Genomic DNA, 21743 nt, shown 5'->3' on the forward strand with positions numbered 1-21743 from the left:
ATTTCATTTGATAGCCTACTCTAGTTTAAGACAAGCCATATTACCCCAAACAAGCAACTTCTCTTTTCTTTTTTATCTGCAAAATAGGTATAACAATATTCAAACTATCTACTTAGTAGATTTGTTATAAATAAGATACTTTATTAACTTTAAAGCAAATGCAATTAGGTGGCATAATGGTTAGAGCACTTTGTTTGGAACCAGGAAGACTTATTTTTATAAGTTCAAATCCAGCCTCAGACACTTACTAGCTGTGTGACCCCAGGCAAATCACCTCACTCTGCCTCAGTTTTCATCTGTAAAATGAGCTGAAAAAGGATATGGCAAATTATGAAGTCATGAAGTCTTGGACATGACTGCACTAGCTCACTAGCAATGACAGAATCTTAAATGAAGGTTGTGAATATTATTTGACTATATTACTCAGATTATATTACTATTGACTGATAGTGCTCAGACATTGCCAAATGTCTCAATATCAGACACTATGGTGTTCATGAAAATAATATTAAAGATGACTTATTTTTTACCTTAAAGAATATGGGGACTTTCTCTTTGAATTTCAATGAAATTATGCTATCTGTGTGTAGTTTCTCTATAGAAGGAACTAGCACAGTGCGTGGTACATAGGAAAAATTTAATTTTTTTTTGTTTATTCGTTCTAAAACTATTCAGTTCTATTCAATGAGCATTTGTTAAATACCAACTATATATATGTGGAAAAAGAAAGAGAGAAAGAGAGAGAGAGAGAGAGAGAGAGAGAGAGAGAGAGAGAGAGAGAGAGAGAGAGAGAAAGAGAGAGAGCGCGCATAGTGTTCAATTCTGGGGTTACAAAGAATAAGAGAAAATATATTTCCCTCTCAAATAGGTTGCATCTTCTATTCCATTGTGTAAATGCCATAGTATTACATCAATAAAAGCTCCCCATCATTTGTATGTTTGGTTTAAATAAAGAGTTTGATGCTGCATTTTTTCCTTGGAGGAATTCCCTTTCCAACATCTCTGGACAGGTAGCGAGTTAGCCTCTGCTCCAACCTTTTCACGAAGGAATACTGCCCCATGACTTGGGATGTCTGATTTATGTCTGGGATCACTTTTGCCAATTGACTTTGTTGAATGAAGCTAGCAGCCTCACAGTGAGTGCTCATATATGGTGGTTATTTTCCTGTATCAGAATAAAGATTACATGTCAGCTTTCAGGAAAAGACAGTGAAGACAGTGAATTCTCACCAGCATGGAATGTATGGGGGACGGGGATGAAGCCCTGATAATACCTTCTATTTCAGTGTTCTTTTGCTCTGTGAGCTGAGGTATTTTTATGGATATGAGTTCATGCATCTTCTACGTTGTGGGGGAGTTAGGGAACAGGTGGTCTTGTAAAGATGAGTTACCAAGACATAGTGAGATATAAGTCGCTGATGAGACTGAAAGAAAAACCAGGTCATCTAACTCAGTGTCCATATATCTACTCACTATATCATGCTGGTAATAACTATTTTACTAGAAGTCATGGAAGAATTCATAGAATTCAGGTATGGCAGATCCTTTTGATATCATCTAGGTCAAAGAAGATCTATGTTGAGATTTCAGATCTGTGAACTTGGATGGGGAAAAATACATAATTAATTTCAGCCTAACATCCTATATGTACTAAAGACATTATTCAGAGAAGGAGTCCATAGGTTTCCCAGACTGACAAGGGTGTCTAAGATACAAAAAAAGGTCATGAAACCTTTGATCTAGGTTCTAGACTAACATTCTCATTGAGATGGAAAGTGATTCACACAAAATAACGTTTCTGATAAAAACCAGAATGTAAACACAGATTTTCTGGCTCTAAGTTTAATGCTCTTTCTGTCAGACTTATCTTCAATATGTTGATAAAATCTTCTGTTTTCTTCCCAGATTTTCTTCTGAAACAAGGCATAGCCTTAACTCAAAGACAAAATTGGTTGTTACTGTAGCCTCTATCCATCCATTTTCTTACTCATTCCCGGTAGCATTAAATTCAAATAGAAATGGGGGCTACTAATCCATACATAAGGATCCCTGTACATCTCACATTGACTTCATTTTAAAATGTAATATTAAATATGTTTTATTGTAGGTTCATTTTATTAAATATTTCCACATTCCATTTCAGTCATGTTTGCATTGCCTTCAGGATTCTGGGAGACTTGTATTTGATGCTTTTATTTTACTCCATAAGTTATGCAAGAAAAATGATGTGGATATTTTCACTGGACTCACAGCCTGACCAGAGCTATCATTCAAAAGATTCAGTGGTAGCCTATTCTTGGCATAGGCTAGCTACTGTCTTTGAGGGCTTTCTGCCAATACAGTGCAGGAGTAGAGAATTCCCCACTCTTTCTTTAAAAGAATTCTGAGGTGGAAAGAACTTTAGAGATAATCTGATCATATCTTGCTCTTATACAAATGGGGAAACTGAGGTCAAAAAGGGGAAACAGACTTATCTAGGGCAACAGAAAGCAGAGGAAGCTGAGCAGAATTTTGGACTTACAACCTTCAACTGTGAATCTGGTGATGTCTTTTTATTTCTATTTGAGGTGAGAAGATCTTTTTTTTTTAAATGAAGACAGTTAATGAACTGAATTTTTCCCTATTGTAGGTGGATATAGGGGAAGAAGGAGGAAAAAGAGGAGAATTAGATTAGACTAGCTAGTTTTTAAAAATCAGACATTTTAAATCTGATTTTGATTTTGGGGATATATGATAGGAATACATTTTAAAACTATCTGTGTGTCAGGGTCATTGAGTTGTCTAATCCTTTTATGGAGTTTTCCAGAGCTTTGAGGTAAGGAAAACCTCAAACAGTGGCTAAGCACTTTTCCTTTCTTTTAAACTTGTATTTATTTTTGGAGGAATTTAATCCATATGTTTTGGGTTTATTTCCATGTAACTCATCAAAATGTTATTTTTTAATAACAAGCTTTTAGGATTTCTTATTTCTCATTTTTATTTTTTAATTTTGAGCCTCTCACCTTTGAGCCTTTTCTCCATCCTGTGATATTATGAGCCATATTTATCCTTCTCCCAAAACATTCTCTCTCTCTCTCTCTCTCTCTCTCTCTCTCTCTCTCTCTCTCTCTCTCTCTCTCTCTCTCTCTCTTCTCTCTCTTTCTCTCTCTCTCTCTCTCTCTTCTCTCTCTCTCTCTCTCTTCTCTCTCTCTTTCTTTTTCCTCTCTCTCTTTTTCCTCTCTCTCTTTTTCTTTTTCCTCTCTCTCTGTCTTTTTCCTCTCTCTGTCTGTCTCTCTCTCTCTTTCTTTTTCCTCTCTCTCTTTTTCTTTTTCATCTCTCTCTCTCTCTCTCTCTCTCTCTCACACACACACACACACACACACACACTTCACAAACTGATAATTTCCTTTTGTTGAAAGTACACAAATATGAGTCTTTCAGCCTTAAATCTAATTTGAAAGGAAAAAAAACCCATCTAAGACTTGAGTCAGTTCTGATGTGCTCACCCTTTTTGAGCCAAAACTAACCTCAGAGATATGGCATGTGGCTTTTATTGACTTTAGTGGGAGCCGAAAGCATGCTTTGAGTTCCTTGTTTAAACTGTAAATTTGCCTCTTTAGTTTAGAGAAGTCGGAGTGGACAATTTAAGCTCGATCCCAGGCTCTACTACCAGCTTGCTATATGAGTTACTTATTTTTTATTCTATCCTATTTTATTAGTTATTTATTCATTTTTAGTTGTTTTTTTCTCTCTTTTGTTAACAATGATAGTACTGATTGATATATGCATAAAATACATTCTAACATCTACAAAATAGGCAGTCTGATTTTTTTTGAGGCTTTCTCAGCTTCTCAGTGATGTACTCTTGGATCTTGATTGGATAGTTTTTAAGTCTCTTCCTGGTAGCAGCATGCCATTTTAATTTGTTCAATTTTAGATGTATTGAAGAATGGTCTCTTTTTCTTTTTAAAAATTCCTCATGAAAAATACGCTATGGGAAGATTCCTTAATGATAATAGGAATTTACATACATGCCTTGAGCTTGATGGTTAAAAAGTGCTTTTTCTCATATGATTCTCACAATAACCATGTTATGGAGATTGTAAAAAGTATTATAATGCCCATTTAGAAATGAGTAAAGTATGGCTCAGAATGGTCAAACAATTTACTCAAAATCATCTGGCTACCTAGTGGTTCAGAACCCAGATTTATTAAAGTCCAAGACAGTTCTCTTTCCAGTACCCTTTGACCTCTAGAGAAAATATAGATAGAATATTAAAGAATAGGTTTTACTTGTATGTGTCCAATAGTCAAATTAGGATAAAGATTTAAGAAAATGGAAGTAAATTACTATTTGTATTTTCTTATGGCTTTGGGGAATCTTAAAATTTTCTTTTATAGTCAGATTAAGGGTCATGTATGTATGTTTCCCAAACAGTTGGCATGGAAATCAAATCATTTTAGACTATAAAATTATTGGTTTATACGAAAGCTCCTCCAGAGTGTTAACACATAAATGTGCCCCAAGATTTCCTGAGGTTTACTTTTATGAACAACAATTTAGTTATGTTAAATTTTATTTTTTATAGGGCTACAGGCAATTACTTTAACTAAGAAGCTATATTTAGCTGGGCAAAAGATGAAGCTTCTATTTAATCTGGCTTAATATCCTTTAAACTCTTATTGTGGTTTGTTAGGATAGTTTTGCAATTTCACTCACCAAAATCACTGTGAACAGAGGAGAATGGTGATGTTAGCTATTTTTCTGAAAACATGTTTCCAGATTCAGGGTTGCCTTTGGGTGCTATTACAGGAAAATTTTTCAAGAGAGGATTTTTATTTGTTCAAGTTTAGGAAATAAATGTCTCCTTACGTCTAAATATTTTTATAATATATAGTTAATTCTTAGATATCTGTATCAATGAGTAGGAGAAATGGCTGGAATAATCTAAAATACAAAAAATTCAAAAATCTTTTAAAATGACTTTTGTTCTGGGAACATTTCCCATAAAGTATCATCCTCTAAAGACCTGCCCAAATGCAACTGAACAGGTGACTCTATCAATCACTTAGCAAGCATTTTTAGCTACCTATGAAATGCTAGCCAGGAGTACAAAAACAACAATGAAACAGTAGCTGTCTTTAAGGAGCTTACATTCAACTGGGGAGATAACATGTCCATATATGAGAAAATTCAAAATACATAGGAAATAATTTTGGTGGGGTGCACTAAGAGCTTGAGGCATCAAGAAAGAAATTATGGAAGCTTAGAGTATTAGGTAGGAGATCATAATTGAATTAAGTTTTGAAAAAAGCTAGGGAGTCTAAGAGACAGAGGAAAGGTAGGAATACATTGCCGACATGGTTTATGGTGAGGGGAAAGACATGGAAATGGGAGATGGATTTTTGTGTGTGAGGAATGCTGGAATATGGAATATGTATAGTAGGGGAATCATGTGCAAAATTAGGAGAGATTGGCTGATCTTGATTTTGAAAAACTTTAGATGTCAAGCCGAGATGTTTATATTTTATCTTAGAGTCAATGACGTTTTTGAGCAAAAAACTAACTTGTTCAGGCTGATGCTTTATGAATATCACTTTGGCAGTCTTAATACGAAGGATTAAAGATAGAAAGACCAAAGGTAGTGGGACCAATTAGGAGGCTGTTTTAGTAGTCTAGGTGAGAAGTGATGAGAAACTGAAATAGGGTGGTAGGCAAATAAGTTGTAGAGGAAGCAGATTCAGAAGATGCTGTGAAGGTACACTGGGAAAATATTAAATATTGGGACTATAAGGAGATAGAGATATCCCTAAACACCATAAAATGAGATTGGCTATCTTAGCAGAAGGAAAACAATTGGTTATTGTATCTGCTGTCATTGGGCAGTCAGATCCTTTTCTGGTTGGAATGTGAAAATTCTTACCAAATTAGAAGAAAGGTGAAACATGAGCCAACATTACAATAGCTCCAACTTGGCAAATTTAAATAAACTGTTGACTTTGAAAAAATGAGAAATGAACAAAATTAGTTGACTCTGATTATTGCCATTTTAAAAGATGTCTAACTGATGCAAAACAGTCACCACAATGATGAGGCCAAAGGAGCCCAGAAACGGACTTGAGGAAATAAATACTTGATCTCTTTGCCAAACTGAAGAATGTAGCAGCCAAAGGCAACACTGGTTAGAGTACAAGCTCACTTGTAAAATGTTATGAAGAAGGATGACGGAAAATTATGAATAGTATTTCTACCCAAATAGCAGAAAGTAGAAGAAGGGAAAATAAACTTTCAAAAACATGACATGAGTCATTACCTAAGCCATAACATCACAAAAACATTTGGGGATGAAACTGGAAGAAAGACAACAAATAAATATGAAATGGAAGAGATTTTTGAGTATCTTTTAATGGGAATTTATTCTCATCATTGATTACAATGTAATCACATTTGGATTCCATCACTCCAGTATTCGAAGTGTTATTTGAGGAAGTAGAAACAGTTCTATAGAGGATAAGGTCAGGAAGAGTTTATGGACCTGACACATATTTGAAGTCCATGAAGGAGATGACATAATTGTAATGATTCTCAGTAAACAATTTCAAATTGCTCAAAGAGAGGAAAATTCCAAGAGAATGAAAAAGGTCACAGATGGTAATGTTACCACAAAAAGGGTGAATGAAAAGTCATCATCAGTATTGACCAATATGGCAGCTTTCTCATTACGATAAAGCATTTATGAAAATATTCTGTCCAAATATTGAACGTATCTTTGATTGAAAAATGAGAAGGGAATTAAACCAATGATTTTCTCTGGCAGACTGACTTTCTTACATCATGTAATTAACTGAGAAATTAGAAAATACAAGATAGTTGTTTATGGGTTTTTAAAATTATTAAAAAAAATTTAATTCAGGAGAAAAATTAGCATTTTAAAATTGTCTTCCAACAGAGTTTCTCATAAGCATTCACTAAGATCACACAAAACTTCTGGATAGGTGAAATTACAAAGATGGTTTTTGTGTAATGATTTTCTGACTATCAAATTCTTTTTTTTTTTTTTTGAGTCTTGATGGCAATTAAGTTTTCTTTTAAAAATTTTTTTAATAGTTTTTTATTTACAAGTTATATGCATGGGTGATTTTACAGCACTGACAATTGCCAACCTTTTGTTCCAATTCTTCCCCTCCTTCCCCCCACCCACTCCCCTAGATGGCAGGATGACCAATACATGTTAAATATATTAAAGTATAAATTAGATACACAATAAGTATACATGTTCAAACCGTTATTTTGCTGTACAAAAAGAATCAGACTCTGAAATAGTGTACAATTAGCCTGTGAAGGAAATCAAAAAATGTAGGCAGGCAAAAATATAGGGATTGGGAATTCAATATAATGATTCTTAGTCATCTCCCAGAGTTCTTTCACTGGGTGTAGCTGGTTCAGTTCATTACTGTTCCATTAGAACTGATTTGGTTCATCTCATTGCTGAAGATGGCCAGGTCCATCAGAATTGATCATCAGATAGTATTGTTGTTGAAGTATATAATGATCTCCTGGTCCTGCTCATTTCACTCAGCATCAGTTTGTGTAAGTCTCTCCAGGCTTTTCTGAAATCATCCTGTTTGTCATTTCTTACCAAACACTAATATTCCATAATATTCATATACCACAACTTATTCAGCCATTCTCCAATTGATGGGCATCTACTCAGTTTCCAGTTTCTGGCCACTACAAAGAGGGCTGCCACAAACATTCGTGCACATACAGGTCCCTTTCCCTTCTTTAGTATCTCTTTGGGATATAAGCCCAGTAGTAACACTGCTCGATCAAAGGGTATACACAACTTGATAGCTTTTTGAGCATAGTTCCAAATTGCTCTCAGAATGGTTGTATGTATTCACAATCCTACCAACAATGTATCAGTGTCTCTGTTTTCCCACATCCCCTCCAACGTTCTGCATTATCTTTCCCTGTCATTCTAGTCTAACAGATGTGTAGTGGTATCTCAGAATTGTCTTAATTTGCATTTCTCTGATTAATAATGACTTGGAGCATATTTTCATATGGCTACAAATAGTTTCAATTTCTTCATCTGAGAATTGTCTGTTCATATCCTTTGACCATTTCTGATTATCAAATTCAAGGAAAGCATAAATCAAGGAGACTTATACTTGCCAAAAGGTATTTGCAAAGGTCACCATGCCACCTAGGAATCTCTATGTGACATTTTGATACCATATGACTATGAATCATGGAATAGCAAGATCTTTGAAGACTCAGAAGTGTAAGTGGACCATGGAAAGATATGTGGTAGATATAAGTAGATATAGTAGAGATGCTATGATGTATTGCCAATAGTGACTTGGATACAAGAAGTATTGTAAAAGCATCATCATAGATGTACATGATCAAAAAAAGAGGTTAAGCACTGTCCAAGAATAACAGTAGAATCTATAATATGTTTAAAGTCCCCTAGCCTTTGGGACAGATCCTCTGGAGACTGATATAGATAAGAATCATACAAAATGAGAAGTTATGTATACTTTTTGATCTTCATTGTTTGTGGGAATAAATATTTGAGGTATTGCATTGAGGTTTGACAATAAAATGTCTTATCAAACATGTCCAAGGAATGGAATGCTTTATATTCAAAAATTCCTGTTGATGTTAGCTGGTAGGGTGTATTAGACTGAGAAGTAACCCTGGAGCCCTGAAGTCTAAGGTGGCTAAACTTAAGTTGGGGCAGGTCCTTCTGAGTTAGAAGTTCTCACTTGGCAACAAACTTTGTGCTTGTTTGAGGGCCAATCTGCTAAGCACAAACTGCCCCTATTATCTACAGAATTTGACTACAAAGTGATGTATCTTCCTGGCCATAATAGAATTTGAAATCCCTCTATTTAGGCATAGATATATGGTGATCTTCGTTGATTGAAAGACCTTTTGCTCTCGAAAGCACAGATCTTTTAAAGTATGACCCCAAATTATCACTGTTAGAAATCTCCAGGGGAAAAAATAATGGATATCAATGAGTTTACATAGCTTCCATTTAAAAATTTATGAGAAGCTCAAAATATAAAAGTAATCTAGATCTAGCAATCCAACATGTCATGACATAAGATGAAAAAATGCCAATCTATTAATTACCGGGATTGCTAAATGACATCTTTATCTAGCAGTTTCACTTGATTCTTGATTATTATTCATTGATTACAGAACACTCTATCACCCTCCAATTCTTCTGAAGAATAAAACTTTCACTAATGCTTATCAATTAATTACCCACCACTTACTCCAACTATGATTCTCACCCCTCAGGCTTTTTCTATTTACCCTTAATTTGAGATTATATCTTGGAATCAAGCCTTATTTCTACCCATTACAGCTTATCCACAATATTCTGAGTTCTCTTGGCTTTTCTCCTTTCCAGCAACAGATAATCCATTTACACTAGAATTAAATAGCTGGAAGAGGCCTTGAAATCCATGTAGTCCATTATATGGACTTATCAGATAAATGGAAAGCATAAATAAGGTTAAATTACTTGCCTGAGTTCACACAAGTAGTTAGTTGGGGGCCAAGGACAGAAGCTGGATCTTTTGACTCAGACTAGTTCTTTCTGCTGCAAACTACCTCTTATGTTGTTAAGAGAAGGCTGTCTTTTGCTTTTCCAATAATTCTGACTAGCTCTTGCTCTCTCATACTTGGCTGCTGAAAAAGGAAAGATGATAGATATGTAAAGGCATCATAGTGTTATGGAAATAAACCAGGAATTGGAGCCAGGACTTTGCTATTTGTGCAACTGACCAAATCATCTTAGCTTTAATTTGGTTTTCTTAATTTTAGAAAATTACACATAGTTTCTACTTTACAGGGTTGTCTTGAGCAAAGTGCTTTCAGGGCTGCAGACCTGATTTTCTGTTGTTTTCTTGTGTAGGTCAGTAGCAAAAGCCCCTGTGACTATTTTTCCATTCAAAGGAAACTTTCTCTGACTGCCTGAAAGGTAGAGAGGAGCTTTCCCTTTTCCCAGTAGGACACTGATTACCAGCTCCTGAAACTTAGTGATTAGTCAAAATACAGTGCTTCCCTTAGCAACCTCTCTATCATAGACAAGCATAAGTGTGTGTGTGTGTGTGTGTGTGTGCGCACACACACACGTACAAACTCGTTTCCAATTCATTTTTGAGTTAACAAGATAGCTGCAGAAATTGTTGATCATGTTCTTTTTTAATAAAAGGATAATTTATTCTAGGAATTTTAAGAATAGTATCCCCCCCCCAAATACATGCAGAGAGAGTTATCAACATTCACTTTTGCAAAACTTTGTATTCCAAATTTTTCTTCCTCCCCAAGACAACATGCAATTCCATATAGGTTAAATATATAGGTAGGAATTTTTTAATTAGCAGGGTGATTACTAACAATTAATATTTTTACCTGTAGAAGGAAGGTAGGAAGAAGAAGAATGATTTTTTTTAAGAATGTAGAGAGGGAAGGGAAAGGAAAAAAGGAGAAAGAGACAAATTATAGGTGGTCATGAACACTTTTGCAAGTACAAGAAATAATACTCCGAAAGTTTCTACTCTATTGAAAGTATGGCTGCTAGGGGGAAAATACCATACTACACTGAAGATCTTAGCAGGGAAGGAGGGACACCAGTGGACAAGGTCTATGATATCCACCACTACCAGGGATAGGGAAGACTGTGGAGAAAGAGGATTCCCTAACTCCTCAAGGTGTTGTTGCCTTCTATAGTTTCTCCTTTAAGGTAAAGCATTAGCTATAAGCCCATTTAGATCTCTGCATTTACACAGAATTTAACAATATTGTTGAATAGAGAGATTAAAGGGATTTCATCATAATGTATTATCAATCTTCTTCCTGGAGAATGCTGTGAAGATGAGTAATTCCACATTGTTCTGTGCTATGCAAAGAAATGATGTTATAGCAAAATTCAATACCATTTACCATAAAACTTCTGTGGATATCTTATCCTTGATTTAATTAAGAACTTGATATATAGCCTTCACTATAGTAAAGTATATGGTAGGCAGTAAATGAGAAAGTGGTCTGAAGACATTTTTACCTAAATGTCCCTTTTCCCTAAAACTTTGATTTCTTGGAATATGTGCACTCCTGGTTCCTTTTTTTTTTTTTGATAACTCACAGTCAATGTAATTCTTGGGCTAATTTGTTTCATTGAAAAGGAACAAAGCTGAGCTAAGCCAGCACAGAAAATCTCAGAGAGCATGGTGCTAGATGAGCCAGAGGAACTTTGAGCTTATACTGCTCTTGGCAAGCTTAGATTTCCATTTTTATAAAGAGATTACTGTTTCCAATTCTGTTTAATTTGAGATTATTTATATTTGATGCTAATATCAATCAAGTAACCATATTTGTGAAGATCTGCTGTGTGGATAGTATGCTAATAGGTGCTATGGAGAATATAAAAAAGTGTGACCAGGTTCTTATCTTCAAGGAATTTAATACACAGTAGGAAACAGAAGATATATGTATATAAGAAGACAATATTAGATAATAAACATCTGGGGGGGATACTGTTTGCATGAAAATCATTAGGCACATTAACTCCTACCAGTCCATTCATAGTATTATATAGTAATCATGTAATGTCCAGGCTAGCTTTCTGGAGGTCCCCTGGAAGGGCCTTAGTCTCAGAAAGATAGTCCACAAGAATGGACAAGAATAGAGTTCAAATCTTTATTGTCTTTTACACAGTCTGTGTCTGTCATAGTCTGACCCAGTCTCCTCCAGCAGTCTGACAGTCTGACAGTCTCAACCAGTCTCCCTCTAAGCCTGACTTTTTTCCCCCAGTTTAAATACCCTATTATAATTATATTATTACAGCATACTGAATATGTGTGCACTAGAGAACCATTACATCACCATACTAAGTACTAAGTATATATATGAACTAGAGAACTGTTATCTCCTCAATTCCACTGAGTTAAAACCTTGTTTCAAGTATACTTCTCCAGAGTTCAGGCTCTCTACATAATCTGAAAGAATTAATGTTCAATTATAAATTGCTTGCCAAATTTCATCATTCTTTAGTTGTTAGAGAAAATTTAGATCATATTTTACAGAGACAAAATAGTGATAGTTCTCAGACCAAAAGAGATGGTAGTAAGAAATGAAAGTACTTTTCTTTTTTTTTTCTTTTTAAAATTAAAGCTTTTTTATTTTCAAAACATATGCATGGATAATTTTTTCAATATTAACCCTTGCAAAACCTTGTGTTCCAATTTTCCTACCCCTTACCTCTACTTCCTCCCCTATATGGCAAGTAATTTAATATATGTTAAACGTGGTAGAAATATATGTTGAATTCAATATATGCATACATATTTAGACAATTATCTTGTGCTACACAAGAAAAATCAAATCAAACAGTAAAAAATGAGAAAGAAAATAATATGTAAACAAACAACAACAAAAAGAGTGAAAATGCTATATTGTGAACCCACACTCATTTCCCACAGTTTTCTCTCTGGGTGTGGATGGCTCTCTTCATCCAAAGATCATTGAACTGGTCTGAATCATTAATCTCTCATTGAAGAGAGCCATGGGAAGAACTACTTTTAAACAGTTAACAATCCAAAAGCATATTTTAAGTTATGCTCATTTGGAAAATGCAATTCATAACTATATATATTTGAACAGACAGAGAAGTATCATCTTAATTCTTTGCTTAGATCAGAAATCTAAACCAAGTCAATACGCATTTATTAAATATTTGTTGTTGGCCAGCCAGGCACTGTGATAAGAGATAGAGATATAGACAGAGAGGAGAAAATAAGTCTGTGCTTTCACAGAATTCATTTGGATTGGAAACATATATATGATGAAACTGTGCGGGAGTATGAATAGAGGAAACTGGAAAAGGCCTCTTATAGAAAGAAGGATTTGAGTTAAGTCTTGAAAGGGGGCCAGGGAAGGCAGGAGGCGAAGTGAAAGGAGGTAAAGAATGAAAGCATCCCAGGCATGATGGACAGCAAATGAAAGGGCATGAAAGCAGGAGATAGAGTGGTAAGTTTAAGGAACTGCAAGTCCAGCAGTAAAGCAGTGTTGTGGAGTTCTAGGGAAGAAGTAAAAATACTGGAAAGGTAGGATGAGGCCAAATTTTGCGGAATCATTACGACTAAATAGAGGATTTTATGTCTCAGGTTATTCACTTGTGAGTGAGTGGATAGAGGAAAAGGTCTGCTATTCTCAGATAAATTATCTGAAACCGCCACAGTGCACACCTTTTACCCATACAACAACTATCTAATCCTTCAGTAGACTTGTGTGATTAGGGCACACGAAAAGAAAAACTCAACTCATCTTTTAGTTCTTAGCAGAAAGGGAACTAATCAAAGGAAAGCGAGACAGCAGGGTAAAATTTATCTTGGTTACTTACAAGGCTTCTCTCTGTGGTACTTGTAAGGCTTGATATTATGGAATAGAAGACCCTTTAATTCCATTTTCCACCTCCAACACCCCTTGCCCCCACCACCATATTGTTTTGCTTGCTTATTATACAGTTTTCTTTGAAGTTCTTAAAAATTTTCTTCATTTTATTTTTAAATATGTATTTTTAAAATTTAAAAATTATTTTTAAAAAGTAATTTCTTAAAAAATAAAGAAATTATATATATTAAAACAGAAGAATAGGTTCTCTAATTTATATGGAATATCTTGATTATCACTTATATTTCAGCAGAAATTAGTTGATAATCATCTGAGAAGAAGAATGAAATATAGTTTTATACATTGGAAGTGGAGGAAGTAGGATGGATTGTGGAAGGAGGGGAAAGTAAGGAAAAAGAAAGAGGATAACACGAGAAATAAACTTCATCTTCACAATGAATGTGGAAATGGAAGTACTACTTAGAATCATTAGTGTCTATACTATGTTGCCAAAGTCCAGTTTAGATGTCATGCTTATTCATTCAGTAAACATTTGTTGACACTTACCCTGTGTGAAGTCCTGTGAGCGTGAATAATAAGACATGATTGTTGTCATCATGGACTTAAAGGTTTATTCTAAGATGTAGAATAATAACTATCATTCATGTAACACTTTTAAGGTTTGTGATTTTTTTAAATGTTCAGTGTGTCCTTGGAAAATTAACAAAGCCCTATGAGTTAGGGATTATAGGTAGAGCTCCATAAGTGATTAAGAGTTAGAAGCAGGATTTGAACCGTTGGCATTTTGGCTTTAGCCCCATACCTTTATCAATGTCCTTCCAAAGATGGGGAAATAGTCTTATCCAAATGCCTCACTTAACCAGAGTCATTATGTTGGAAGAGTAAATATTGTCTTATTAGGTCCCATAAGAAAGTACTTATATTTAATCCAGAATAATGCTAAACTGTTTCTTTGAAATCCTTCCATTCCACACTTGCTAATAATATTCTTCTTGTTGTTTTCATATTCTTACTGACATACTAGATTCACCCCAGAAACAGATGGAAAACTTCAGAATCAAAAGTCACTTCACATTTATAAACCTCACTTCCCTTACTTATAGAATGGAGATAATAATATCTAGAGTACTTACTTAAAGATTAGTGAGAGGCTTGAATGTGCCAATGTATAAAGCATTATACAAATGTTGGTTATTGTTATCATCCATTCAGTTTTTCCATCACATTTACATTTCATTAACCTGAAATTTTTCTTGACTTCCTCCCACACTAGGAGGATGCTGATCCAGCCAAGCTCTTAGGTCCAATATTAACTGATGTCTTGCTCCTAAAAATAATTGTCGTGGAGTGATTATTTTTTTCAGCTTTGGGCACTTTCCATAAGCTTTTCTCAATGTTTTGAATTGTTTGTGCAAATTTATTGGTTCACTATTTGATCTTGTTTTTTTTTTTTAATAATGGAAGCATTTCAGCTTTTTCTTTGTAGCTTTTAGGACAACGGTATTATAAATAGCTTTGTTATATATCACCCTATTTTACAGTTAAGCTTTACAGAGGTAACATGACTTATTTTCTCATTAGAGGCAGGATTTGAATTCATGTCTTTTTAATTTTAGGTCCATGAGTCTTACCTATTTTGCTACTTTGCCTCTCTAAGGAAGATAATATAGAAATTCTTTAATTCAATTAAGTTCTGCATTTCTGAAGCTATGATAACAACGTTCTCATCCACTGACATTCTAGAGTACCACAGAAATAGGCTGAAATATAATATAGTGGAAACCAACATTGCACTTGGAAGTGAGAACTTGACTTTGCCACTTACTGTTGTCCATGATATTTAGTTATTTCCTCTCTCCATACTCCAGTTTCCTTACCTGTAAATGAATCAGTTGGGATCAACGGTAAATGATATCCCTTCGAGGTCTAAAATCTATGATCCCAAAGAGATAGATCTAAGTAATCAGCAGTCCTTTTATGGGAAAATGATGTGCAAGGGGAAGAGCAATTTGTGTCTCCATGACCCTCTGTACCAATAAACACAACCTCCCACTATAAGCATATTTAGACTGCAAGGTACTTTTTAAGTAAAAATAATAAAAACAAGAAGTCTAAATGCCAGAATCCTTTTTTGAAGGAGCTAATGATCTAACCTAATGACTGGTCTGGCAGAAAGATGAAATATGTTTCAGTGTTTAGAAATTCACAAATATCACCCTGGCTATACTTGCTGTATCTTTTCCTCACATTAAACCTTTAAATTTTTTTTATCAGATCTAGCAACATTTACCTACTTGGGGTTTCATGCCTCTGATTTTCCCTATCTTGCTGCTCTAAGGAAGCAAGTATCAAAAGGGAAAAGAAGAAAGCACAAGAAAGCACAAGAAAGAAACCAACGCTTCCGGAATAATTGCATTGCCTTGTTTGGTTGGGCTCAAGAAGAAGGGACTAGGAAACGTTCTTCAGCTAACATAAGCAGAAAAACAGGATGTTGACCATTAAAATTAAGAGAGAACATTATCATGGTTCAGCCTTGTCTCCGAACATTTGGCAGGGAGAAGATTTCTTTTGGGCATAATAATGTCTATTTTCAAATGATTTCTAAAGTCCTTTATGCCTTGTTGATGCCTATCCAAATTAAATTGTTATTTCCAGATCTTATTGGGAAGAACTATCCTAAAACATACATTTCATTAAGAATGTCTGGTTAAAGAGAGGAAGGCATCATGGCATGGAGAGAACAGGAGAAAGAAGGAATTCAAAATCCTAGCACATTACTAGAAGTATGTAATTTCTGGGAAAATGGTATCTTCTTTCTGAATAGTACTTTCCTTCTGTTCTGGAGATCTTGTGTTGATTATTTTTGCTTTAAGAATTTTGCAAAGAAATTTAAAAATATAGGGAAGTAGATTTTGTCATACATAAGGAAGGGCTAAATAACTTATTAGGTCCAGCACCAACATGGTGAGCATCAGAGTGTAGAAAGCAGGACATCTGGCTACTTAAGTACTGGTTAATTGATACATTTTGGAAATGGAGGAGGTTATATTGTGTCAATCAGCAATGACAGTGAAACCATGACTGGCCACTGTATTTTTTCCTGGGCAAAAAAAGGGGAGGGAGAAGGAAAAGAAAAGAAAGACTTACTATAAATATCCATTACAGTATGGAAGTACAGATTTTAATTTAAAAAATGTGCTGAAGCCTTTCTTTACAAAGGCTGATTTGTTGCTAATGAATTTAGAATACTCATTTAAAAAAAAGATGCATACAAACTCATCTATTGGAATCAAGCCACTTGATGATTTTAACAACTAACAATCACAGAACAGGTATCTCTTCATATGTGGTTTGCATAAAATCAGAACTGGACTCTCCTAGAAAACTGCTTGTTCATTGTTCTATGAGTAACTTTTTTTTTGTCCTTAATCTAGGGAAAAGTAGAGGTAATAAGTAGCTTGCTATTCATGGAAACTCTGCTAGCTTCACCTACTTTGTAGATGGCATCTAATAATAATCATAATAATTATTATGATCATAATTATTTAGAATTCAAAAAAGCATTTCCCTGACCTCAGTCCTGTGAGGTAGATAATATAAACATCATCACTATCACTTTTACACATGAGGAAACTGGTTAGCCCAAAGCCACATAGCCAATAAATATTTGTAATTGTTTTTTAATCCAGTCTTCTAAGTTCAATGTTCTTTCTATTACCCAAATGTTTACATTTGAAAGGCTCTTTATATAGTCACTTTATATAGTTCTTTACATGTATGATGATTATTTCTTTTTACCAATTTCTTTTTTTATTAATATTTCTTTCAGTTGCATAATTTTCACTATCACTTCAGCACTATTCTATGATGAGTTTGAAAATTGTGATATACAATGTTTTTTCCTTAACATTCTTTATTTTAAATTTTGAGTTCGAAATTCTTTTCCTTCCTTAAATCCTTCCTTGACTCAATGAGAAAGCAATAGAATGATAACTCATTATTCATGTGAAGTCATATTTGCCTTATGGTTCCATATCCTCCCTATAGTCTTGGAAAGTGGGTAGTGTATCCTATTTTAAAGATGAGTTCAAAAAAATTAAATGTCTTTAACAGGATTATTTATGACCATCTCTTTGTTTCACATAGTTTATAAATTCATTTACATTAGATTGGAAATTCCTTATGAACTCTGATTATATCATTTGTGCTTAACTCCTATTCAACTCTTAATATAATTCCATCCCATCCCCTCTCACACACTAATTTTTTTTGTCTAAACCAAAAATTTGTATAGGGATATTCACAACACAGAAGCTACCTGCATTGATGTAGATATGCAGTTTGCCTGGGCCTCAGAGACCTAGTCTTAGAGACATTTCTGGAGGCATTGAGATATTAAATAACTTGCTCTTGGTCAGATAGCTAGTTATGTTTCTAAGGCAGGATTTGAACACAGATTTTGATACCAAGGCCTTTATCCTATGTTTATATAAATGGTCACTAAGTGGTATTTGACTGTCTCATATTTTCAGGTAATGTAGCTATCAGGTGCAGTCTTACAGATGTTAAATGGTATGGCATTAGAATGAAAGCACATTTGCTTTGGATGGCTTGCCATATTCTCCATTTAAACATTCTCAGAATATACTATGGCTTTCTTCTAATGCTCAGTTCTTGAGTGCCAAATCGATACTTTGATTATGAGAATTAACAGTTTAATTCATCAGGAATCTACGAAGATACTTTTCATTTTGTGTCAGCTTTCTCTCAATTGAATCCAAATCAGTTGGTGCTAGTTTTGGAGATACTAGTTTTGCAGATGTTCCCATTGGCCCTGGAGTACAGACTTATGAATCACTTGAGCACATTTTAATCTACAGCCATTTATATATATTTTTGAATAATGACTTCAAGGAGCATTTTCTTAAGGAATCCCTCCTTCCCCTCAAGTAAATGACAGGGTCATTAAGTTGAATATTAAGAGTTCTTTTATTGTTCTGGAGGGAATGATGAATGAGAGAATGAATGAATGAATGAAAAATCATTAAGCTTATCTGGTAAGCTTAATGTAGGTACAAATACAATTGAGCTAGTTGTTGTTAGTGAGTAAGAATTAGCTCATTGTTTAGGCTAAGCAGATTTCTGGTTGGATAAGCATTTTTAAAAAAAAAAAATCTAGTCAAGTCTTTAATTAGAGCATGAAAGTAAATTGCTAAGTCTAACATTACAGGCTAAGAAAATACTGGTATGTTCTGCTGACAAAGAGAGCTTTTTTGTGGGAAAATATGTGTAACTTATCATGAAGGTTCCCTTTTGAGATACATGCTTTTCTTAACAGATTTGTGGAAATGAGGACTTTAGGCCTCAAGAAATGGAAGGCTAAGGGCATAATTACCTGTCAATTTCCACTACATTTTCCATTTTGAAATTTCATTCAAAGATCATCACATTAGGCTATACTAGAGATCTACATGAGCTATAATTAGAAACATTCTCCCTCTTTAACTCCTTTACTGTGATCCTGGCTTCTGTTAAGCTCCCCTACTAACTAAACCCCATTTTTAACAGGAAGCCTTCCTTAACCCTTCTTAATTCCAGTGCTTTCCCTCTTTTAATTATTTCCTTCTTTTCCTGTATAGGGTTCACTTTTTATGTTTGCATGTGATCTCCATTAGATTGTCAGCTCCTTGAGGGCAGAGTCTGTTTTTTGCCTCTTTTTTTGTATGTCCTATACTTAGCACAGTTTCTGGCACATCATAGACACTTAAAAATGTTTATCATTTGGTTGATTGATAGGACAGAAAGGTCATTTTCTCAGGATGTGAATATGTTCTGACCTGATTCCTTCCACTTCTAGTTCTCCACTGAGTCTTGCTGCACTGTGCTGCTCACTTGGCTACTCATGGCACTGTTCTCTTATCTAGTTTGTCTTTACTAAGGGTTGAACTATTGATGATGATTACTTCCTTCCTCCTAAATAAGTTTTTATTTTCCTCATATGAAAGAATTTCTAGCATTGTCTGTTATAAAAATATTTGGCTCAGTGACTGTTATCAGATTATGACTTTTTCATTATATCAGAGTAGAGTACAGAGCAGTGATGTGGAATCAGAAGAACTGGGTTCAGATTTCCCCTCTCTTCCTAACATTTTATATGACCTTCAGCAAAATATCTGACATTTCTCAGAATTGATATCCTCATGGTAAATGAGGGAGTTAAACTAGATGATCTCATTCTATATCTATAATTTTATATGCTCATGAAATCCATTGTAAAGAGAGATGAATACAGATCCCATAAATATTCTGGTAGAAACATTTTATAAGGTACAAAGAAACGACTTTTTGAGTTTTAATGACTAGGAAAAGGAAGAAGAAATGAGGAGAAAGATGTGGTTATAAATTCTAAATATTTATGTTGTGTTGTTTTTTCCCCCATTGCACATGACCCATAGCTTATCTTTTTCTTCTGTGATTTCATATTTCTTTTGAAATGGAAAAGCATTGTCACCTTAGTATTATATGAACACCAATCAAAGACAAGTTGGTACAAATTCCCAATGATTGCTCAAAGCATTGACCCATTGATTTTCCCTTTGCTAATATGTGTTTAAATGTGAGTTCGTGATATTCACAGATGAGTGGGTGCCTTTAATTAAATTAGAGCTGAAGTCCATTGGTGCAATGTGAATTGTTCTTTTTAGATCATCCACTTTTCTGAATTAGCTTCACTTTGAATTGAAACAAACTTATTACAGAATTTAGAGCTGGAAGGGAGCTCAGATATTCCATTGAATTACAGAAACAAGAAATAATTAAGGAATAAAACTATGATGTAATCTATGTTAAAACTATGCTAAATTTATGCTAAAACTATGTTAGCAGATCATAGTCAAATTCTCTCACATACTTTTAGGGTTAACTATAAGGGACTTTAGAAATCAAAGAATTCAACTCTCACATTTTATAGATGAGGAAATTGAGATCCATAAAAGATTAAATATTTTCTTAGCCATCTTTCATTCCTTCACAAATTCTACTAATAAATTTCATAGACTTATTAAATTTTAGAACCGCAGAAGTGGACCTCACAACTTATTCATTGAAACTAATTCTTGTCAACAATGAGTGGGCCCTAGAAAGTGGGTAAATTCATCTTTTTTCAATGAACCTTATTTGGGGGGAGAAGTTTGGACTGAGGATTTTTTTTTTGACAGGCTGACCTGGTAATATAACAGGAGTGACTATGATAGTGATGAGGATTCCACTTACTATGATCTGAAGAAATCATTGACTGAGAATCCAGATATGTTGTAGGCCACTTTGGTAACCTGGATGCTTCAGTAGACTACAATGGAATGGAATAATATGCTACAGGCAGCAGCCAAAGGTAGGAATGTATCTATAATCTCTTTTCTACTGATAAGCTTATTCTTACTACTCTTGGCCACAAACTATTTTAAGTTACTGAAACTTAAAACAATGTACAAAGTTCTTTATCTTTTCAATAATAGAAAAACAAATTCATTCTAAAGTACTTTTTCTATTCACCACATTCAGGAATAGTGTGGGCCAACTCATGATAAGTTACAGTTTGTATGTAGTATAGTGTGACACTCTCACTGTAATGTAGATTCTATAACTTAGGTTCTTCCCTGGACCCATATACTAATGTCAGGGGAATCAATTGTGTTTTCTAAATTGGCTTCCATAGAATCCCAATGAGTTGACAAAGAAAAAATTGAAAAAAGATTAGTATGTATTTTGATCACTCATCTTTCAAAAAAGTCTATCTCATTAATTTAGGGAAACTTTGTGGTTTCAAAAGCTAGTAAAGTTCCAGCATATTGATAACAAAATTACATAAGGAAAAATTTCATGAGGGAGAAAGTATTTTATTTGAAGAAGAAAATGTCTTATGTAGCATGGGATTTCTGAGCAGCTAAGTATTGTTTAAAAGCAGAATAAAGGAAAGAATTCATTCTGGGCATCGGGTACAGAAACTCAAAAAAGTGCAATATCTAATGTCATGTATGAGGAATGATTTGGAAATGTGTCTTTGGAATAGAGAATATGCAAAAAAGGGAAATATGAAGGAAGACTGGAAAAGTAGGAGGAATACAGATTTTAACACTCTTCTGAGTATTTTACATTTTATTCTAGAAGTAAAAGGATTTTTTAAAATTCTAGATTCTAATTCTAGAATATAGAATATGTAAATTCTAGAATTTAGAATTGGAAGGATTCTTTGAGATCATCTAGTCTGGCCTCTTACTCTTCTACAGTATTGTTGACAGATGAGCATTCAGCTTCTGTTTTGAGACCTTCA

The 21743-nt window shown here is 34.3% G+C and overlaps 1 long non-coding RNA gene across 1 annotated transcript in view; it reads left to right on the forward strand.

The window, feature by feature from the left end:
- The window catches only part of LOC127551435 (uncharacterized), a 129119-nt gene that overhangs the window by 15225 nt on the left and 92151 nt on the right, over positions 1-21743 (forward strand). The window contains exon 3 of the long non-coding RNA XR_007951087.1: positions 20632-20804. This is a non-coding gene — a long non-coding RNA (uncharacterized LOC127551435). The remainder of the gene's footprint in view (positions 1-20631; positions 20805-21743) is intronic.

Source organism: Antechinus flavipes, chromosome 2 (assembly GCF_016432865.1).
Source record: "Antechinus flavipes isolate AdamAnt ecotype Samford, QLD, Australia chromosome 2, AdamAnt_v2, whole genome shotgun sequence".
NCBI lineage: Eukaryota > Metazoa > Chordata > Mammalia > Dasyuromorphia > Dasyuridae > Antechinus > Antechinus flavipes.